We start from the raw sequence: 23,609 nt of genomic DNA, 5'->3' as shown, positions 1-23,609 counted from the left end.
ACACCCTAATCAATCAGGCTTTAGACAGAAACAACATGTGAGACTGCCTTCATCTCCCTAACTGATAAATGGCTTCAAGCACTTGACCAAGGTAGAATAATAGGATCTGTATTTGTAGATTTCAGGAAAGCTTTTGACATGGTGGATCATGAAATCCTTTTGATGAAACTGAAAATCTACCAATGTGATGAAAGAACAATTAGATGGTTTACTTCTTACTTAAGTGAGAGAACACAACATGTTTATAAAAATGATGTTCTGTCTGAACATGGGACAATTAGATATGGAATACCACATTGGCTCACATCTAGGTCCATTATTGTTTATGCTGTTTATTATTGACCTACCTCTTTTACTAAGGGATTCAATATCATCTACAGATCTCTATGCAGATGACACAATATTATCAGACATCCAAAACACAAAGCATAAACTGGAAATGTCTTTACACTGTGCCCTAAACAAACTGGACAACTGGTGCACATGCAATGGCATGGTGGTAAATACTGGTAAAACTAAAATATTACTTATCTCAACAGCAAAATAGGACAAATCTTGATAGTGATGAACTATATCTGACATGGAAGGATACAAATTTGTAAATGGTCTGTCATGATAGACTACTTGGTGTTTTGGCAGATAATAACCTATCATGGACTTTATGGCTTCTCAGTAGGTTAAGACAGTTTCTCCCTGAAAGGCACATAAAACTGTTATATAACAGTTACATACAACCCTATTTGGAATATTTTAATACAGTATAGAGTAATTCAAATAATAAAAACATAACAAAGGTAGCACATCTTCAAAAAAAGAGCATTTGGGCTAATATCAATCCAGAAAGAAAGCAATGAAAATTAAGCTGGTAAGTTAAAAATATTACCTATTAAAAACTTAATCTGGTTGAGAAAAGCCAAATTAATGTACAGGATATCCAATAATATTGCTCCTGAATATTTACAATCATTATTCTAGTATAGGCTACCTGGTAATACTCCCCACCTGTGATCAATGTCTACCAAGCAGTATAATATTCCCAAACCAAATAAGGAGTTATTGAAAAAAGTTTTCGATACTCTGGAACTTTGCTCTGGAGTAGTATTCCAGTTGAGATTAGAAATGTCCACTCTTATTTCATTCCTCCAAACCCAATATATCCAGTGGCTTCAGAGATGCAGTTAAAATAAATAAATGTAAATAAATGAGGGCATCAAGGTGGATTAGTTCTTCAGCTTATCGTTAAACCCTCTTTAAATAAAATCATTATTATTATTATTATTATTATTATTATTATTATCAATTTTATCATATTTTTTTCTGATATGGAAACTGTGCTGTAAATATTTTGTGAATTGAAACACCATATTTAGCATAATCACATTCTCTGATAAGTACTCATCCCAATCTGTTCAAAACTTGCATACAAATAGTATGAAGGAGGAAAGTATCTGCTAATATCCATGGTAGACAATACAACATTTTCATCACCTACTAAAATGCACATCTGTTTTATCGTTACCACTTTTCTTTGTAGGTTAAGCCAGTCTTAACAACAGATCTTATATTAGTTTTATTGGGTGTGATCATTTTAAAAGAGAAAGAATGAACCTCCAGATTGGAGAGTTCCCAACTTAGACAAAGGGAACCAACTCTTCTAGTATTTATATAAATGTAATAGAGATGCTGTTTATGACATCATTGACATGTGCTTGCTATGGTTAGCTTTTAAACACATGAAATTTTCCCAATTAATAATTTTGTAAGCACAGAGTGCAAGTATTGTGTCAAATGGGTGACACATGCCTATTTACCTTGCACAAGAAAAATCATATTGCCTACACAGTTTCACGATCCTATGTCACAGATATTTGGATCACTTAAAGCTTGTCTGTATTAGCTTTTAATCTAAGCTTATCTAAACAAATGGTTGAAGTGTTTGAAATAATCAGATCTGCTCAGACAAGAAAGCCAGACAAGACAAATAATGGCTACTTTAGTGTCTTAAGTATACTACAATGCTACCACAAAATATTATTTAAAGCAAAAATAGGAAGCAAAACTTTACCTTGAGCCATGTATGTAATTAGGTCTGCAGGTCATTGACCAGAAGAGCTCATGTCTGCAGTCTATTGTCCATCTATCCCTTAACACATTTGTTTTTATTACTCCTCCTCAACTGCTTTATGGGTACTGTGGTGGCCATCTTGAAAATCTTGTTATTGCTACTCCTCCTGAATGGATGGTGATGTCAACATTGGTTTTCAGGTAAAAGACTTAATGTGATGTCCTTTTGGTCTAAATGAAACTGATGCCAGTCTGATGTCCAATATGTAAACCATGGTAACCACTTTGAAAATAATGCTATAGTTTAACTCCTGAATGTGAGGTCATATCGACATGGGGTTCTTATGATGTCTGGTTGATCCTAGATAAAAAAGGTGCCAATCTGGCACCCAATATGGTTGCAATGGCAGACACTTTTAAAATCGTGTTATTGCTATTCCTCTTGAATGAATGGTCTTATCAGCATTGAGTTTTCACCAAACATACACCTTATTATGTCTCATTGGTTATATATGAAATTGGTACCAATATAACCCTGTGCCCTAGTGGTTAGAGTATCTGTCTTGGATATGGGAGGTCATGGGTTCCATCCCCGGCCGAGTCATAACAAAGACTTACAAAAATGGTACTAACAGCTGCCTTGCTGGCGCTAAGCATTAAGAGGCTAGTGTTAGGACTGGTTGGCTTGTTGTCAGGATAATGTGACTGGGTGGGACATCATTCTACATGTCTGTGACATGATGCCCCAGTGCTAGACATCACTATAAACTGCCACACCGCAGACATCATAGCAATATGACTGAAAACTTGTTAAAGCTAAGTTAAAAATCCAAATCACACACAGGTACCAATATGACATCTATTATGGTTGCAATGGCAGCTATCTTGAAAGTATAATTCTCACTAATCATTTTGAATGGATGGTTGTTTCAACATGAGGTTTCACTTCATATGATGTCTAGCTGGTTCTTTTAAGGAAAAATAATGACAGTCTCATATCCATTATGACCATAGCAGTCATGTTAAAAAAATTGTTATTGCTACTCCTCCTGAAAATAAACTCATATTTTCTAAATATTTATAACTCTATTCCACTCCAAATGGATCCCTATATCAATATTCAGTTTTCACCAGTAGACTTCTAAGGATACCCAGTTGGTCCAAAATGAAAATTTAGCCAGTCATTCAACCAATATGACTGCCATGATGACTGTCTTAAAAATATTGTTGTCACTACTCCCCAAAGAATGGATGATAATTATGACATAAGGTGTTCACCAAAAGACTTCTATTATTGTGTAATTTGTCCTAAACAAAAATGATGGCAATCTGAAATCCACCACAGCATCCATGTTACACATCTTGATATTGCAGAAGAATAGCTTCAAAACTCAGTAGTTAAAAGGAAGAAATGATCTTATCTGGAATTCCTGGAAATTATTTTGTCCATTAGAGCATCAATCCACTCAAGGTACTCTTGTTTGAATGGGGATGGATTTGAAGATTTTTGTAGGTAATTATTATTGTGATAAGGATGAAGTGCACCAAAGATATTGCAGTATAATCCTTTTACAACTACAGGTTTCTATGTTTGATTGGCTCTGATTTCTTCAAACACTAGACCAATTGTTGCATTTGGCTGACACATAAAACCACTGTCAAAATGCCCAAAATAATATTTGTATTTTTGTGACATAGGGTTGTGAGACTGATACAAGAAGATTGCGTACATTATTTGTATGCCTGACATGCTTTCAAGCCTTTTTTTGCTCCAGTATGATTGACTTCAGAAAGAATTTCCTTTGGGGATATTTGATTATTATATTTTACATTATACACCAGCATGACTTCTCTTAATGGAACTTGGTAATGGGAAATTGATGGGTGTCTTCTCATTTAGGGAACTGATGAAGCTTTGAAGGTTGTGCTAATGGCTTCAGACCTCTTGTACCTTTTTGCTCTATGAGTGCCAAACTGACTTAATTAGACTATAAATGTTGAAAGAAAAATCCTGTTATAGTACTCTATGCATTCAGTGGATAGAGTTCATTTTATTTATTACATCCACCAGTTTAGGAGAAATGCTCCCTTAACTGTAACATTTTTAACATACAGAGAGTTTGTCCGTTTCTCATAAGAGTGCTGTATTTCTGGTTACTGCCATATTATCAGTGTCAGATTAAAGTCCTTGTGTGTGTGGAGAGAGGGTATGAGGAGAGAAAAGTATAATACTATTGCAGATGCAAGTAAATGAACCTGTAACATTTTAAGTCATATTTTTATACCAATTATGATAACTTAAGAATGTAAACTTTAATCTACAAATTTCAATTTTTTTCATTCAAAATATGAAAAGCCTATCACTTGCTTTTAAAAAGAAAAGATGGCATGACCAATTTATTAGCTGAAGACTGGATATAACTATGTTATGACCAAGATTAATTGGTATTTTTTGTTTGGTTCTATTGCACTGTATTTCTAGCCACCTTAATCGATATCAGCTTATATGTATGTACCTGTTTATAGGTCAGAACCTACTTTTGGTATGTACCTAAGTATGGATCATATGAAACAGATCCAGGTGGATTATCTAGTTTTGGTCCAATCTGATTGAAATCAATTTCCAGAGTACACTGTTGAGATCAGATGGACAACAATAAGAGGTCATGTTCTATTGACCATGTGGTTCACCAATAAAATCTTTCAAATTTCTGAAAGTGACCCAGGTCATTTGGAACATATATTTAAAAATGATAACCCTCCGTATCATGAACTTGCGATGTTTTATCTGATAGGATACTAAAAAAAAAGTGGACTGCAAATTCCCAAAGTGACCAAAACATGTACTTTTATCAGTGTCTGTTCGATCTACATGTTGGACTGTGGAGATTTGATTTTTGTCATATTGAGTTTGGTCCAAACTATTCTGTGACATTCTCAGGGGATAGTATGAGAAATATGTATGGGACCAAATTCAGTTTTTAAACAACTTGCTATAGAAAATAAATAGTGCAACAGTATAAAACTATCTCCTCGCCTTCCTGAAACCTCACTTGCTTATCATTAGAGTATTCCTTCTGTCACTTCTCTGGATACAGGTCTCTATAAGTTCCAGGCCCTCTTGTCCTTTGAACATTTTATTCAACCAGAAAAATTACTTGTTAATATTCTCAGAGCTCCTCAGACATTCCCTCTTGGCAGAAAAAACATGGACTACCTAATATCCTCAGGGAGATTATTTTAAAACCCTAAATTCCATCTGGGAACACACACACCCTCATTTAGCTTAGCCAATCAGAACTACTTCTTTACCCACCAAAAATCTTGTTCACTCCCAAAAATGTTAGAATAATCCTCATTAGTCTGCCTTTGTTAATAACTATTCTGGAAAACATTATTTTACGACACATGTTTCAAATGGACCACAACTTCCTAAAATATTCCCTGGTTCATCTCAACTCTTGACATTTTACTACTATGTCCTTTTGCTGACATAACTGTTGGACCAGTACCAAATGGAGTCACTTAAAATTAAATTCGTGCCTGTAAACAGGAGAGGTTCATGCCAGCAAGCAGGAGAGGTTAGTTACTACAAACTGCCAAGTTATCAATCTGAATGTTTACGTGTCATGCTGATCTCAACAGAAACCATTGAGATTATGCTACAGAAATCATTAAACAAAACTTTACACCATTACATATTGGAAATATGTTTATTATGGCAGTTTTATCAAAGCAGATTTGTCATGTGTAAACAGTAAAGCTGATCCATAGGGAATTAAAATCGAGTGTAGAAAATTATAGGTCTAAATTGATTCATACTATTTTATATATATATAAATTTCCGCAAAGAGCAACTTGTCTTTTCTAACCTAACTTGTCAGTTTGTAAATTCTGTCTATGACAAGGTTAACACTTGAGAAAAATATGTGCAGAACTGTAACCATTATATTTTAGTTATTCCTATAGGCATCAGCTGTTAGAACCTAGGACTTTAAACTCTTTGATAATGCTATAGCTAAAATAACATAATGTTATTTTGAAAGATAAAAAAGTATGCATGGAGCCTATAAAAGTAATGCACATATATTTGATGATCATGTCTTCAGTTTCTTTGATGATAGGATACGAAGAAGTTTGGACATATGGTTTTGCAATTTATTATCTCCCTTTCAAGCAAAGTGTCAGAGCACAGTTTTGATAAAAACAAATGAATGCCAAACCATAGCCTGATGGCTTTAGCATGTGTTACAGGCAATTCTGCTGTTTCTGGTTGAAAACCTAGGATGAATTAATGAGAACAGAGAATTCACTTGCTGGTATGTTGCTATTGAAGAAATGTCAAAGCTGTGATGCATTGACAGCTTAAATATATTTTAACTGGAGGAAGTGAAGGTTCTGAATTCTTTAAAAACAGTTGCATCCACACATTGACCAGGACAAATTTCTGATCTGTTATAAATATGAAAAACAATATTATGTTGCTGTATAGTTTAAAGAGAATGTGATAGATTACTGAACCAAACAGCCAAACTGCTGGGTACATTTGACATTAATATTTTTCTGTTAATTAAAATTTTGTTGACAATTTTTTGCTGTTTGATGTACTTAATTTGTTTTTTTTTAGACTGCTGTTACAGAACCTCACCAGTATCTATATTCATGTCTGTACAATGGATTCTACATATATCCATCCACACCCTAGATCAAAATCAGTGTTGATGTGCTTTATTTTCTACCTTAAATTGGGGTGGGGGGACCATGTCAAACTAAAAAGGGTCTCTTGGACAGATAAAAATGGACATAAAATAGAAAGACATTTGCATGGTACTTATGCTACATTTGTTAACATTAGAAAAACATTTTTGCAGCATTAGAAAATTTTTATTATACTAAGAGACAAGATATTTCATACTTAGTATCTTTGCTCTATAATCTTAACAGCTGTCAGTAAATTTGCTATTGTATGGTCTAATATTACATGGAGAAATATATTTTATTTTTAAAAACAAGTGTAGAGTTCTGACAGTTTTATGGTAAGAGCCACCTATACTTACCATTTAACTAAGAACAGATTATTGGCAGATTCAGATGTTATCAATTACTGTTGTATGATGTAGTCACATTTATAATTTTGTATGCTCCCCCCCACTTACCTGGCCATATTTAATGTAAGGGTCGGGTGTGTAGGTGTATGCGTCCATCAGTTTATCTATCATCACATGCATACATACTAAATTGTTTTTATCTCAATGATTTTTAAAAGACTAGATTGATTGCAACCAAATTTGGTATGAATGTTTATACTGAGACAAAGTAGGTAAGTTAAATTAATAATTGATGTGAAGAAGTCATGATCAAGTAATTGATGTGAAGAAGTCATGATCAAGTAATTGATGTGAAGAAGTCATGATCAAGTAATTGATGTGAAGAAGTCATGATCAAGTTAGATTTTCATCTTCAAATATATTTTTTTGTACAATTTGAGTTACTGCCTCTGTTTGTCTTTGCATTTTCCCATTGCACACTTTTTTCTTCAAGTTGCTTCAAATTGCAACAACATTTTGCAGGGCATATGTGTTGACTGGGCACAGTTGTTTTATATGACAATTGCTATTATATGACCCTATGAATGGTAATAAAGTTGTCAACAACTGGGTCAGGGTCTAGAAGAAGGAAAATGTTGTCCCCCTGCCCATTTAAAATAAGGGTCAGGTTTTGAAATACAGGGGAGATTAGATGAAGAAATAAAGGATGTGGACTTGGATGACATTTTGGAACAAAATGTATAGAAATTAATGGGATTTCTGTAATGAAGTGTAGTAGAATAAACCCTGGTCAGGTGTATCCCAGGTGTTATAATAAACCCTGGTCAGGTGTATCCCAGGTGTTAGAATACACCCTGGTTAGGTGTATCCCATTTGTTAGAATAAACCCTGTTCATTTTATTCCAGGTGTTAGAATAAACCTTGGTCAGGTGTATCTCAGCAGTTAGAATAATCCCTGGTTAGGTGTATCCCATTTGTTAGAATAAATCCTGTTCAGTTTATTTCAGGTGTTAGAATAAACCCTGGTCAGGTGCATTCCAGGTGTTAGAATAAACCCTGGTCAGGTGTGTCCCATGTATTAGAATAAACCCTGGTCAGGTGTTAGAATAAAGTTTACCCTGTTCAGGTTATTCCAGGTGTTAGATTGAACCCTGGTCAGTGTGTCCCAGGTTTAAAAAAAAAAAAAATTACATTAATTATGGTTTGTGTTAAATCATTAAGAGTAGATGCATATGTTAATGAACAGGAATAGATGTTAATGAACAGAAACCTTTCTGTAGTAAATTAAATTGTGACTCCTTAGTTTTCATCCTTATCAGGCCTTCATCAGAGGAATGACCTCTGGACTGGAGTCCCTGACAGTGATTGGTGAACATTACAAATCACTGAGACATACTATTTCTTGGGATAAGCAGAGCACTCATTAGGGAAAATAATACTCTCAAGAGAAAAGTAGGCAAAGTTATTGAAATCATGGAGTGGGGAGCCAGTGTTGAGCCATAATTCCAGATAATGTATATGATTAAGAAAGGACAATACAATAATGAGTACTCCTTTATTGTCTTGGGTTACAAACCACACATTTCTTTGCCACAGTAGCCATCTTGAACATCTACAGCAAGTAGTTTAAAAGGATGGTTTCAACACTTGTCAGATAAAAGGAAGAAACAGTGTTATCTTGAATTCCTGGAAATTCTTTTTAGTCAGTAGAGTGACAGTTCCTTAGATGGACTCTTGTTTTTTTGTGTTTTTTTTTAATCTGATGGCATGTTCAGTTAATACAAAGTATGCAGTTAGTTCAAATTCCAGATGATCATTAGTAATTTCCCATACTCAGAACATAAACATCTTGAAATCTTGAACTCTTAACATATTTATGCTCAGAGCATGGGAAATTACTAATGGTCATGAATTACCCATAGCATAGAAGCAACCTTTCCAGTTGTACTGCAAGTTCCAGATGTTCTGTGCACGTTTGAAAGGATAGTGCTTTATCACTGAGAATTATGTACACAGATAAAGCCATATGATCAAATGCACCCTGAGTTGGTGTTGGTCAACAAGCTTTTTTAAGTATTCAAAAAGCTATAATGAACATCACGACAATTTAGACTCAGTCTTGTTATGCAACTTCAAATTGTTTGTGATTTCCTGAGTTTATAAAATGAACATTGAAATGTCAGTTTAAAAAAAAAATGCTATTACATGTAGTTCTAAACCAGGAGTAAAATGTCCAGTGTCTTACATTATTCCCAACAGTGTAAGTTCTGTTATACACTGAAGTGAATAGTAGATAAGAAAGCAAAATAAATTTAGAATATATAAAGACATTTTAACCTAAATATTGTTCTTTGTTTTTGAATTTTGAAGAGTTTAGCCAATGTTGTTCAAGTATCATATATATATATATATATATATATATATATATATATATATATATATATATATATATATATATATATATATATATATATATATATATATATATATATATATATATATATATATATATATATATATATATATATATATATATATATATATATATATATATATATATATATATATATATATATATATATATATATGCATTGCAGATCAAGTTCTATGTTGTTTGTTTGTTTGTTCTCCTAAAAACTGCATATATCATGATCTGGTGATGCATTATGCCTGGATCTGGGTCTATGCAGTGTGTAGGTGGAGTTGACTTATAAGTGAGTTTATATGGTAGTCCAGACTTTTTAGTGAGCTTATATGGTAGTCCAGACTTTTAAGTGAGTTTATATGGTAGTCCAGACTTTTACTATAACCCAAGTCTTCAGGAAGGGCAGGCAACAGGGAAAAATGTTCAGTTTTCAGAGACATTGATGTATGTTGGAGAAACCTGATCTGTATTGTCAAACACTGATTCATTATGATTTCCACAAGGTCTCCATAAAGGTTATAAATTTTTCAAAGATGACACACTGTCTTTGTGGAACCTTTGAATTTAGTAGCCAGGTGACAGCTTATGAAAAATTATATTCATAGCCTAATACAAAGAAAAAGGAAAAATCGTTAGATAAGAGGGAGCCATTTGCCACAATTATCCCCTGGAAGTCTGTACTTAAAGGTCATTTCCAAAGCAATTGATGGTGTTATTGAGTTTTTATATTCAATATCTTTTGCTCCATGTGACCTCAAGGAATGGTTTGTTATTAAAAGCTTCATGTTTATTTCAGGTTGTTTTTTTATACTTTGAATGCATGTTATAGTGTTACTTATTTCATGGAAATACATGTTACAGTGTTGATTATTTCATAGAAATAAATGTTACAGTGTTGATTATTTCATAGAAATAAATGTTACAATGTTAATTGTTTCATGGAAATACATGTTACAGCATTAATTATTTCATGGAAATACATGTTATTGTGTTAATTATTTCATGGAAATACATGTTACAGTATTAATTATTTAGCCTTCATCATGTGCAGATTGACGAGCATTATAACATGATATTTGTTGAATTACAACATTAACTTCATACATTGTCAAGTTTTGTCAACATTTAAGAGTTTAATGTAGTTTTTTTCTGCTTTTATTATGATATAAACTGTCAGTTGCCTAATCACATGACAGATAATGCCTGAAGGGCATTATGTAAGCTTTGTGATACAGCAACTGACAGTTTATACCATGACAAATGCAGAAAAAAATATTAATTTTTTATGATTGCATTTCTTTACCATTTTTATTGTAATTTTTTTATTATTATTTTGCTTATTTACAAATAATTTATATCATATCTGGAGCCTTATTTAAATGTGTGCATACTTGTTGAGGGCTTCTGACATGTAGCTATTTATAGAATGGGGGATTCTCCATCAACAATGTGAAAATAGCTGCATCAACAACAAACAAGTAATTCCACCAATGGTAGCTGATTTAAGGTTTTGAAATTCATCAACACTGTCTTGATATTTTATTTAAATGGGCACTTGTATTCCAAGTAGAAGTTCAATATTCAAAGCACAGGATATGTTGTTTTGTGGAACAAATAAAATGACTCAGATTTTATACTTTCATAGATGGGTTGAATATGATTTGGCTGATTCTTCATTTTTCAAACTCATGAATAACCAGTTTTCATTTCTTTAATTATATTTTCCCATAAATTACCTGGTTAGGCTAACTATTCAGAAATGGGTATAGTGATGGGTGACCAGTAGTCATACAGAGCAAGATATTTTGACCCTGATAGCACAATGGAGGAGGGTCGGGATCTAACTCAACCCCCACATCCTATTGTAGGACTAGGGTTCAAAGTATTATAATGTGAGTCTTTCCATTTACCTGTAGTTTTAATTAAATTTGTATCCAGCTTGTGAGAAAGTGTTGTGGGCCCAATTTTTTTCTTGGTAGATTTTGAGTTTATCCAGCTGTTCAACTGGAAAGTGGCTAATGTTCAGTTCCTTCAATTTAACTGCTAGATAAAAGGTCTCCACTTCATGTTGAATAGTGATGGGTCAATGTGTTCACTGTCACCATGTTTGTTTTGAGATTTATGTGACATGGCAAATTTAGCGAACAAAAAAGTTTTAAGAATTCTGCCATTTCAGACACAACATTTATAGTACTTGTGACACAACAGACCTTAATCTAGCTTACATGCAACATTTTTATCCAGATATGTGTCAAATATAGACCAAGAATAAGTGATTTTTTGAGGAGAAAAAAATACAGAGATTTATATTTGATTCTGTCAAAACCATTTTATTCAGAACTTCAGAAGGACCACCCTTGACATTATTTTTGTTTTAAAGGTGTGCAGTGTCTGTGCCTTCCTTTTCAATGTTTACATTGATTACTTTCCACGTGACTCAATAGAAGTTGGCATAAAGGACTTCTCCTTACAGTTTTATATATAAAAAATACAGCTCAGTCTGATCACATGGTTACATTCTGACCAATGGAGGTCTTGGTTTCACTTACCAACTAATGCAGTTGCAATTATGCTAGGATGTTTCTTCCTAACAATATGCTTTTTCACCCCTGCCTGTAGTAAAAAGTCCAGAAGATTTTTCATGCTGACTCCTGTATGCTTGAAGCAAATATTTTTGACAGACGAATTTTGGTTACTGTTTGCTTTTCTTGATCTTTGCAACTGGATGCACTGCCATTGCTTGTCTCTGTACTCTTCAAATATATTTCTTGTAACCTCTCTCACCATTTGAAGAGGGAATACTACAATATAAGGGGTCTTTCTGTGTTCTACCTCTGTCATTTTGAAGCTCAAAACAGGTACACAAGATTAATAATTGGACTGCATTTAGATATTTGTTGAGTCAAAGTTGGTAAAAAGTATTTTTAAAAACCCAATCACTTTTGTGTTTGTGGAAGGTTTTTTGGGTCAATATTTTTAAAACTCCTTGATGGATTTGGTTTATACTTCAAGAGACAAGACATTTTATTTAACTCAGTTCCTTACTCAATTATTTTTTCTTGTTAAAAGTTTGCAGTTTTGATGTTTACATCTTTGGAACTTAAGTTTTAATTGGCAGTTTATATTGATGTGGTTGTTCTGGTGTACCATTAAACCATACACATGTACATGTACATGGATACAATAATAGAAACAGACATATGTGCATAAATAAAAACCAATGACCCATATTTCCTGAACTCCCTGCATGGATTATGTTCATACTAGAGCTGTCCTGTGGAGCTAAGGCAGTTCATTGTATGGCACAATCACCCCTTTTACCATGAGGTCAAGGTCATATGTATAACACTTAACATTAAGAATGTGATGTCTTGCATCTTGTGCAAAATAAAGAATGGTAAACCCTAACACCCAAAATAAAAATAGTAAATCTTAATAACCCTCAAAAGAATAGCAACCACCAACAACCAAAATAAGAACAGGAAACCCTAATGACCAAACTAAAGAACAGTAAACCCCAGTAACCAAACTGGAACAAACATTTGGGGCCTGCACAGCTTGCCTACATTAGGAACTAGTTTTCATAATAATTGAATATGTTATGATATTTGAAAGCCATATCATACAATAATGACATGATATTTGAGAGTTTTGTCATTCAGTAATGTCATATTTAGAAACATTTCAATAGGCTTCTTCCATTATGAGTCAAGAAAATATTAGGAGTGTACATTTATATATAGATATAATATACATATAGTAAATCACATCATAAATTCTCATGTCCTAAGTTGCTAACTACAGAGAGGTTTGTATTAGGCCACTTTGTAGAGGTACACATTGTGCATGTGAAATACCATATTTGTTGTTGCCTTCTCCTGATGGAACTGTTCTTGGGCACTGTACACATTGGCAACACTACAGGAGGAGAGTTCCCTGGGAAAAGAAATTATAGAATCATAGTGAGTGTAAACATAATTGTTGGGCACTGCTGTACAGTATGCTTGATTTTAAAATTTGAAGTACAGGACATGTTTATTTACTTTATTTATTTGACATGGTGATGAACCCAAAGATAGGCGTGATGGCTCAAATGTCAGATTTTTGTGTAAAATATTTTAATTGTTCATTATTTTATTCCTTTAGATTACCATACAACTGGCAATGTTTGTCGACACAAGTTTCTTGATACATATAGTCAGAAATTAAGACACTGGAATAAAATGTATTTATCAGTGCTTCAATAACACTATGATAATAATAGATTATGAGCGGTATTAATCACTCATTAAATAAAAAGGCACATTAACAGTCTGCATTGCGAGTGTTCAGTTTATGTTGGGTTTGCATATGTGTCTATATCCACATGCATGACAACTTTTGGGCATTATGTTGCACACTCCAGGGTGCTTTATTCAAAATCACATGGTTTAGGTATAGATTTTGAGCTATTTCACAGCTTTAATGTTCAAAACATACTCAGGTTTAAGTCATCACCATATAAAATGACAGCAGATAAAGTTGTTAATAATTTTTTTGCCCCACTTTGAATGTAGTTTGAGTGTGCAGTTTTACCGTGTCTGTCTATTCATTTAACTTTCGCATTTAGATCAATTTTCAGGCACAGTGTTTGTGTAGTCTGTTATTGTTCCATGAAATAAATCTTTGGTTAATAACATTTATTTTCAAAAATAAGCAGGCATGAAGTACAATGAAGTATATATCATTTTTGTTCTGCTACCATGTCATTGTTTAAAAATAAACCCAATAATATATTAAATTTTGCCATAAGCCAGGTTCAAAAAGATGTTAAAAATACAAAGAAGATGATTTGTCATTATGGAAAAATTGTGTACTCTAATTCCATGCAAAAATGTCAGTCCCTGTAATGGTTGTTGTTGTTGTAGGGTTTAATGCCATTTCTCAGCACACAATAGGCTATGTATGGTGGCCAGTATTCATGGTGGAGGAAGAACCTGGGAAAACCCTGGGAAAAACCACCAACCCACAAGAAGCTACTGGCAAGCTTTCTCACATACCCACACTGGCCGAATCCTAGACTCAAACCCACGCAGACAGAGGTGAGATGGCAGTGAGCGCTTTAGACCACTCGGCCACTCTGGGCCCCCACCCTGTAATAGTTATATGTACACTGAATCTTTGCAATATCATCATAAAGTTCCTCACCCAGGTTCTTATAAAATCACAGGGTGGAAGTGTGGGTTAAGATTTCTTTGGCTCCTTATCATCTTCATTAGAAAATGGTTTCTCCAGGTTTTCACAGAGGGGAATTCCCCCCTCCCCATTGTCATTTTTCATAATGGTGGATTTAAAGGATAGCAGTATAATAGATCCCAAGAAATGTATGAAACCATATATACTTGCTTTTAAGTCAAGTCAAATTGCAAACAACAATGATCCTGATCTGCTGCAGCATAATGCACCTGCCAATCAGAGTCATTGTTGTTTGTTCTACTGATTACTCCGAACAAACTGCACAGAGCCAGATCTGCTGGTGCATTATATGATGGAAGATCTGGGTCCATATATTTTGCAGTTGCACTAAACTTATATGTGAGTATATATGGTAAGTAAGTTATAGTTGTTTATTTTCACAGAGGCAACCATCATGTTTAATGACAATGTCACTATATAGTATGCATTAGAACTGCATGGAACAAGAGAGATATTACCACTGAATACTGTATGTCCACCACTGTTCAACTTAAGCCTGTGCAGTTACTGTGTGTTTAACACCATATGTCAAACCCAATAGGTAATACATGGTAGCCATTATAACTGGTGGAGGTAGAACTTTGGAAGAAGAAAAAAACCCAGGGTAAGAACCACTGAACCATGGGAAGCTACTGGCAAGCTTTCTCACATATGCACCTTAGCCAAGCCCAGCAAACTTTCTCACATACCCACATTGGTCAAGCCCGAGACTCGAACCCATGTGGACAGAGGTGAAATGACAGTGATCAGTAAAGGAAACCACATTAGACCACTCAGACACCAGGGGCCCAGGCATGTGCTATTATGTATGTAATAACTAGATAATCACTGAAAACACTGATGCATAATTTCCAAAAGTTACAAAATCAGCACTAATTTGTACTTGATCTAGACGTTAAGCGCTTACATGATCAGGGTTAAGCTTTATTAATATATTAGTAAATGTTATACGTCTTATTACATTCATGGAAAATCAGCTGTATGCAATTGTTGTGCACTTGATCATTTTTGGGGAATGTTCATTAAATATAGAGAAGAGTCATCCCAGACAAAACACTACGTACATGTAATTCTATTTTTAGCTCACCTGCCTGGCCTTTATGAAAAACTGGTAGAAATCGAAACTACATGCCGATACAATAATCCATATTTGTTCTTTAAAAGTGTGCTCCAATATTCAATGTAAATGGAACATATCAGTGTAATTTCATTTCTTTTCAGCAAAAGGAGCAAATATTTACTTATAAACTGGACTGGATAGCAGTAATGTGCATTGTCAATACATGCAATGTATCAGAAGTGAGCTACAGATACCCAATCCTACACATGACAGGAAGCCGTTTTTTTAATAATTTTAATTTAAGATTTTTTTTTTCTTCAATTGGTTTGGCCAGGATCTTTCATGTGCATGATCAGACCCACTTGTGCTTCTTTTTTAAATGGAAATATAGCTTGTTTGGGTAGGGTCAAGACTTACACAAATTGTGGGAGGATCTGTATTGATAGAAACATTTTAGTTCATACATTTAGCTGGCAGAATTCTATTTCATTCATTTTTATTCATTTTTGTGTATGCAGGCTACAAAGTGGAACATGATATATTATATTACAATGTTGTCCAGTCATTTCTTACACATTTTCTTAGTGTATGATAACTTGGATTCTCAACCATCTATACCAAACTTTGCAGCGGGCATGCACTTTGGGTGAGGAATAAGCCTATTTAAGGGAAGAGGCTTAAGGTCACTGGTCAAGATCGCTAACTGAAAGAAAATTTTTTTTCTTCTGTATAGTGGCATTAGTTCTGCATCATATAACATAGATCAAATTCTGAGAATGGCTTCCACTTTGATCTTGGGTCAGAAGCTCACAGGTCAACATCAATGACTGAAAGGAAAAAAAAAGGTTAATTTTTTTACAATAACTTTAATTGTAGACCAAGCAACTAGAGCAAGGTATTTTGGATAGCTTTTACTTGAGGTACAGAAGTGGCTGATTGATGAAAGTCCAAGGGCAGGGACATTGCCACTCAAATAAAAATGTTCTTTAAGCAGATTAACTTTTGTTCTGGAGCATGTCCCTTGACCAAACTTGTGGATGACTTGCATTTAGGGTAATAAAGAAACCTATATGGTCATATGTCCAAAGTTAAGATGTCATGGTCATGGTTAGTCAATACAAAGTTATGGTTTCTGTTCTTTAAGTTTACTTGAATACTGACTGCATACATCAACACAAGGTCCAGGTCAGTGAGACCCATTGACCTATAATCTCCAGTGCTCTACTAGTGCTTCTTACACAGAGGAATATTAAACAGGTTATGGTCTGTTCCTGTTATTCTTGTTGCCTGATCCCCACTATAGAATAGACTGCACAAATGAGGTGGCATGGTGCTGATCATGTATAAGACACCAATACCCAACTTGTGCAAGACTGTGGAAGCATGAACCTTGACCAGAATGCATACCAGTGCTGGTGCCCAGTAACTCTGGAGCACATTCTTGCCCAGAATATTGACTCTCACTCTGTGAGACAAGTTTTTTTTAATGTGAATTTGATTACTAGCTGGTTGCTATATGATAACATACATCGAGAAAATCTTCAACTTTTTGAGGGAATAATGTTTACATACCAAACTTGTATCTAATATTTTAAGCAATTTTATACATTTGCATGTGTCTTTTATTTTATGTACCTTCTGTATAAAGAGTTGAATGTCTTTACCTTTATCTTCTATCTTCTTGTACTGCATGTCACATTTATTTGCTGGTGGATATCTTCCTAAAGATTTGTTGAGATTCATTATCTTAGTATATATATATATATATATATATATATATATATATATATATATATATATATATATATATATATATATATATATATATATATATATATATATATATATAGCCTGTATTGTGCTGATATGCTATTAAATCCTTTACATGCATGTTGATTTTTAAATTCTCCATTTACTGTGCTTGTTATTAATGAGATGTGGTATTGCATTTAATGGCAGAGTAGGAGCGAGGTGCAGATGACAAATTAACAGTATCTTCATCTATTTGTATTTTGTGATGGTGTGGAGTAGAGAATTAAATTTGTAACTCCACCCTACATCTTGTATGGTTTCTGGATTTTCTAATGTAATCTTGAGTGTCATGGAATTGCAATTTAATGAAATCTACTGGCTGACTCTGATTAAATGTACCAGGATTTTCTTACCTAATTATGGCAGAAAATAAACTGTTGAAGTCATTGCTGTAAATGAGCTCATAAATATCTTTGAGGTCTTCATGACATTATTAATAACTTGAGTCAGTGTAGTAGACTGTTGTACCATTTACTTTTGAGATAATTGTTGCAAAGAGATATTTTTGGGTGCTTTTTATAATAACATCACTCCAATTAAAGACAGAATATATTCTATAATGAGACTTTGAAAAATATATGTAATTATTTTATGAGAAGTCCACTTTTCTTAATTTTTTACTTATTACAAAATGAGATATATACCTCATTTATCAGATCTTTCGTAGCATCATTAATCATAATATTCGTATATTTTTGTTCACTAGAGTTCAAGGTAATCTTTTACTGTGGTCAGCTATGACAGATAAGTGATTCACAGGCAGAAATGTGAGCTGCCCAATTCAGCAAAACATTAGAGAAGTACTTTAGAAAATCGAGTCATACATAGTACTTTGGAGGGGATTGGATTCCGTGTGATTTATCTGCAATTTATGATAATTGATTCTCATGAAAGCATTTCATATTTGGCAAATATTTAATTTAAAGACAAATTTTAGAATCCCATGTGTGATTAAGGAAAGCAAGTTTACAATGGTCACCTTTTCTTTTATGGACGTCCACTTGTTGCAAATAGTCTACTGAACTACGTGCTAATACACATCGTGAGTATCACTTGAATTAAACAAGTGTGAATATGACATCATTAATGACAGACCTATCTATCTATATTCATCTATCTTAGACTAAATCACGTCCATGTCAGAATATTTTCATAATAGTCTGGGCTAGTATTGTGTCCTAAAGTATGACTAATCCCTTCATTCATTTCCCTGCAGGCATTTTTAATACCAACTTAAACTGTATGTCTTCTCTGGTCACTGACAGAAGCATTTTCATTCAGATATGAATCAATGTGCATATACATTGCTGTTTTTACTACTACATGTTGAACACTTTCCTTATCATTTACCTCTCCAATATTACAACCATATCCTGGTCAGTGCATATTTCTTAATGTTTACCTCTCCAATATTACAACAATATCTTGCTCAGCACAGGAAGGGTTATTAATGCAACATTTCCTGTGGATGATCAAAAAATTACAAGACAAGCTCTGTTACATGTGGGTCATCACACCAGGAGATTGGGGTCATAAACAACACAGGGCCCTTGCAGATATAGCTATTGTTAACCAATTAGGCAGGATGAAGTCACCATTTGTTCTCCAGAGGAAAATCACCCCACATGAAATTATTTAGGGGTGGGGTGTGTGGACAGGATTCTAAATCAAGCAACATGAAATTATTTAGGGGTGGGGTGGGACAGGATTCTAAATTAAGCAATGGGAAATTATTTAGGGGTTGGGTGGGGACAGGATTCTAAATCCAAGAATAGGGCTGCTAGCTTGCTTCACAAAATAAAGATTAATGTCTTCTAGATGCATATGGTTAGCCAGTTAAGCAGGATATATGAAATATGTTTTTAAAACCCCATCAGTTTTAACAACATATGGGGCTATGTTAGGGGTGGGGTAAACCATTTAATTGCAAGGGTGGAGTTGATCACTAAGGAAAGAATTTGATGAGGGTTTAAGAAGAACCTTGAATCTTCCAACTAGTATAAGCCACTGCATTGGCACTAACATTATATGACAGTCAGTTAACTTTTGAAGATGGGGACACTTGTTACTTTTCTCCAAATCTGGGCCATAACTGCAAGATTCAGAGGGGACGATTATTTGCCTTCATCCATCCATCTTCCCATCCTTCTTACTTTCTTGCCTTTATCTGTATATCTGTCTTAAGATAATTTGCTAACATATTGAAACAATTAATAGTTATAAATATATTTATCTTTTCTGGCCAAATTTCTTTTTAGTATAAAAAGCATATTTCATGTTCTCAAGTTCTTTAATATAGCCTGTTTTTGTTTAGACCTCAAATTTGTTTCCCATAAAAATAATATTATTTAAATTTTGGATGGTATTTAATTTGTTGAATGATCCCCAAAAATTCCTTATTGTATTTTTATTAGTAGTTGCAGGGCTTGTGTTTAGAATAATTTGATTGTTCTTGTGCACTGTTGATCTCTTTAAATTGTTTCCAGGAGAGCAATCCATCAATCTCCCCAATTTATTGTTCAAAACAAAGGAAATGTTTTCTGAGCAAACTTTTAAATTTTTGTCCCAGATTTCATAGCAGTTGCTCTTCACCAATACTGATATATTTACATGTTCTGCCATTTTGATATATGACATCATTCGCCATAAGCGATGATGTGGTAAATATTTGAGGAGAGAGAATGAATATCCTCAACTCTACCAGGAGAGCTGTTTGTAGGCTTCACAAAACGTACAAAATACAAGCATTAAACCTTCTAAATTCATTCAAAACAAGCTTTGCAAATTAATATTAAAACATTAATAATATTTTTTTCTTTCAGATTTTATACACATTAAGACAGAATACTGAAGTGCATATCCTAGGAAGGGTAAGTTGATTTTTTGTCCCCTTGTTGTGAGTTACATTTATATTAGAAGAGTTGTAGCAGCAAAGGTAAGTGGTATTCCAAATACATGTATTATTCAGATAGGGGTTGTAAATGGACCAATTTAGGATTTAAAGAACATACAATTATAGGCTTCTTTTAGACAAGATGAAGAGATTTCAGACAATATCATTTTTGGCTTATAGATGCTTCCCAATAAGGTCACTTGCAGACAATATTCTGACAATTTTACCTGGATGATGGGCAACCTGGCAGTTTCTCCTATATGGGATCACCAAAATTTACCGTTTTTAACAAGACAGATTGAAGCAAAGTCACAAATATAGATACCAATGGCAAGCTTGATTTGCATTCTGTTCATGTGTGTAATTTTTGTAAAAGTTTTTTTTATATATTCAATGAATTTAATTCAACTTCCAAACACCATATAAAGTCAATGGTAAATCTGACCGCTTACCACAGATATGGTACCTGATGATGTCGTTGGGAAGTATCTATGTAAATAAAAATCTGTGTTGGAAAAAAAGTGATTGTGGTAAATTATCAGCAGCAAATGTCACTTTTTGAGTGAAGGAAAATGAAACATCTTTGATAAATGTTACCAGTATTTAAATTTCTTCTGTGGTAAGAGTGACAGAAAGTGGTGACCATGCATTGTTTTACTATGCCTCTAAGAAATTATTGTATTATTCAGTATTTCCTGATCATAACTTAGCAACAGTGTGGTAATCTAGAGCACATTATGGGAAGAGAAATAAAAAAAGTCCTGGTTGTTCATTTATTTTGACAGTTAAATTGGGGATGCAAATTAAAGAGAAATAAAATGTCTTAAGTTACATCATTTAGATCATGTTTATTATGCAATTTCTTGTCCACATAAAGAATGTAACAAGAACAAGTGATGACTTGATCTGCTCATGCCCCTGTCATTGAAATTTAATTTTATCCTCAGATGAGTGATGACTTGATCTGCTCATGCCCCTGTCATTGAAATTTCATTTTATCCTCAGATGAGTGATGACTTGATCTGCTCATGCCCCTGTCATTGAAATTTAATTTTATCCTCAGATGAGTGATGACTTGATCTGCTCATGCCGGTCATTGAAATTTCATTTTATCCACAGATGAGTGATGAACTGATCTGCTCATGCCCCTGTCATTGAAATTTCATTTTATCCTCAGATGAGTGATGACTTGATTTGCTCATGCCCCTGTCGTTGAAATTTCATCTTATCCTCAGATGAGGGAAGGAATAGTGAGCCATGGTCCTGAAAATTTGTAACAATTTGGATCATACATGTAATTTGTCATGGATTTTACTGATTACAAGCATGCTATTCTCTGCCTTTTTTCTGAAAGTTGCACTTGCCTGTTTATCTTCTTATCACTGTACAGGTATGTTATGTCTAACAACATGTGTATGTAAAAAAAATCTTTTACAACAATATCTGAACATCAAAGGAAAATATGATTATGTCCCCAAAATTTGTGTCTATAGACATGTAACTGTCAATAAATAGACATGTAACATACTATAAATAGACATGTGACAAGCAATAAATAGAAATGTAACAAAACTGTAAATAGACATGCTACAGGCTGTAAATGGACATGTAATGAACCATAGACATGTAACAAATTACAAATAAATAGACATGGAAGAAAATAAATAAATAGACAATTAACTGTAGGTAAATAGACATGTAACAAACTGTGAATAAATATAAAGAGACTATCAAAAGTTACAATTTTGAAGAAATAAATTGTCTACCAAAGCATTTCATTAACAAAGATATTTTTACTTTTTAAGACTGTTCTGTATTGTAGTATATTTGCAATGTTCACAAAAGAATTTAGTTTAAATGAACTAGCCCAAGTCCATCCAACATTTCCAACTTTTCAAACTTTCTCCTGGCTGAGAGGTTCAGCGACCAGTGGATAACATGGTGGTCAGATTTGAAGATTTATATTTTATTGAAGGATCATCAAATGGTTGTATCTAAATAATTTTGAGTTGTCAAGTAAAGAGGGCCAAAATATTTTTACTTTCAAACCGCATTATGAATCAGATTTTACTTCATTTCTTTTGTAGAGGACATCAGATTTTCAGAACCAAGGCCAATAGTTTTTTTTGTTGCTGTTGACATTGTTTTGATTTAGTTGGAACTTCTAGTCATTTATGAACCCTTATTTTCAATGGCAGTACATCTATATGAACAAAAAGAAAACAAAACCAGAATTGCAGCCAGTATTCTTTACTTGTAAAAGAATGCAGCCAAATCATTAGTGAGTCAGTGTTCATTACTTGCAAGCAAGGCTATAATGCAGACTGGTTTAGCTAGTCCACTTTTGTGTGGCATTGAATATATAAGTAAATCAGTACACAATAAGGCAGGGTATTTGGGAAAAATAATCGTTTTCGTTTGTACACATATTATATGAACAGTGATGAACAGTGATAAAAGTAATTAATTTTTAATGTCCAAAGATTGGGTAACTGATGATGTGAAAGTCTGCATTACTGGGAGTTTCATCAGACTTTTTTTAAAGCCTGAGCATGTTATCTTTCTCTAAGATGTGTAAGATGCAATGCAATTATTTTCAGTAGAGAGATCTTTGGAATAGTTTAGAGTGTATTTCTATTGCATGCTATGTTCAGTTTGCAATGAAAGATATATTATGATTTAGACTAGTATTGTGCTATAGGTGGGATATTATTATTATTATTATTATTATTATTATTATTATTATTAAGCTGTCCAGAAAGCCTATTGGTCTAGAATAAAAAAGATAAACTACAGGTTGAGGCAAAGAGAAATTTATGATGGCAGGTTGCTTTGAAATCAGTTAATCAAGCTGGACATTGATAATTATGACCACTTTTTGGGGAAGCTGTTTCAAACAGTTTGGCAAATCCATTGATAATTCTACAAGTTTTCTACTTTGTTCATAGTAATCATATCATTACAATTCTGATAGCTAGACACACCACTCTTGTAGAAATGCTATGTTTATAGTTTCACATGGAATTAAAAGAACAGAAGAAACAAGAGGTGTTTTGAGCAGGATGTATTATT

At 33.6% G+C, this 23,609-nt stretch overlaps 1 protein-coding gene across 2 annotated transcripts in view; it reads left to right on the top strand.

The window, feature by feature from the left end:
- Nucleotides 1-23,609, top strand: part of LOC149794015 (brother of CDO-like) — a 251,172-nt gene that overhangs the window by 50,261 nt on the left and 177,302 nt on the right. For both annotated transcript variants that reach the window (XM_089967952.1, XM_089967955.1), the window contains exon 2: nucleotides 20,467-20,514. The gene's annotated coding sequence lies outside the window, so the exon portion shown is untranslated. The remainder of the gene's footprint in view (nucleotides 1-20,466; nucleotides 20,515-23,609) is intronic.

This window comes from Sinohyriopsis cumingii, chromosome 8, assembly GCF_028554795.1.
Source record: "Sinohyriopsis cumingii isolate HCF-2022 chromosome 8, ASM2855479v2, whole genome shotgun sequence".
NCBI classification, from domain to species: Eukaryota; Metazoa; Mollusca; class Bivalvia; order Unionida; family Unionidae; genus Sinohyriopsis; species Sinohyriopsis cumingii.
The sequence above is the reverse complement of the archived record's forward strand: the minus strand, read 5'-3'. Positions and strand labels throughout refer to the sequence as shown.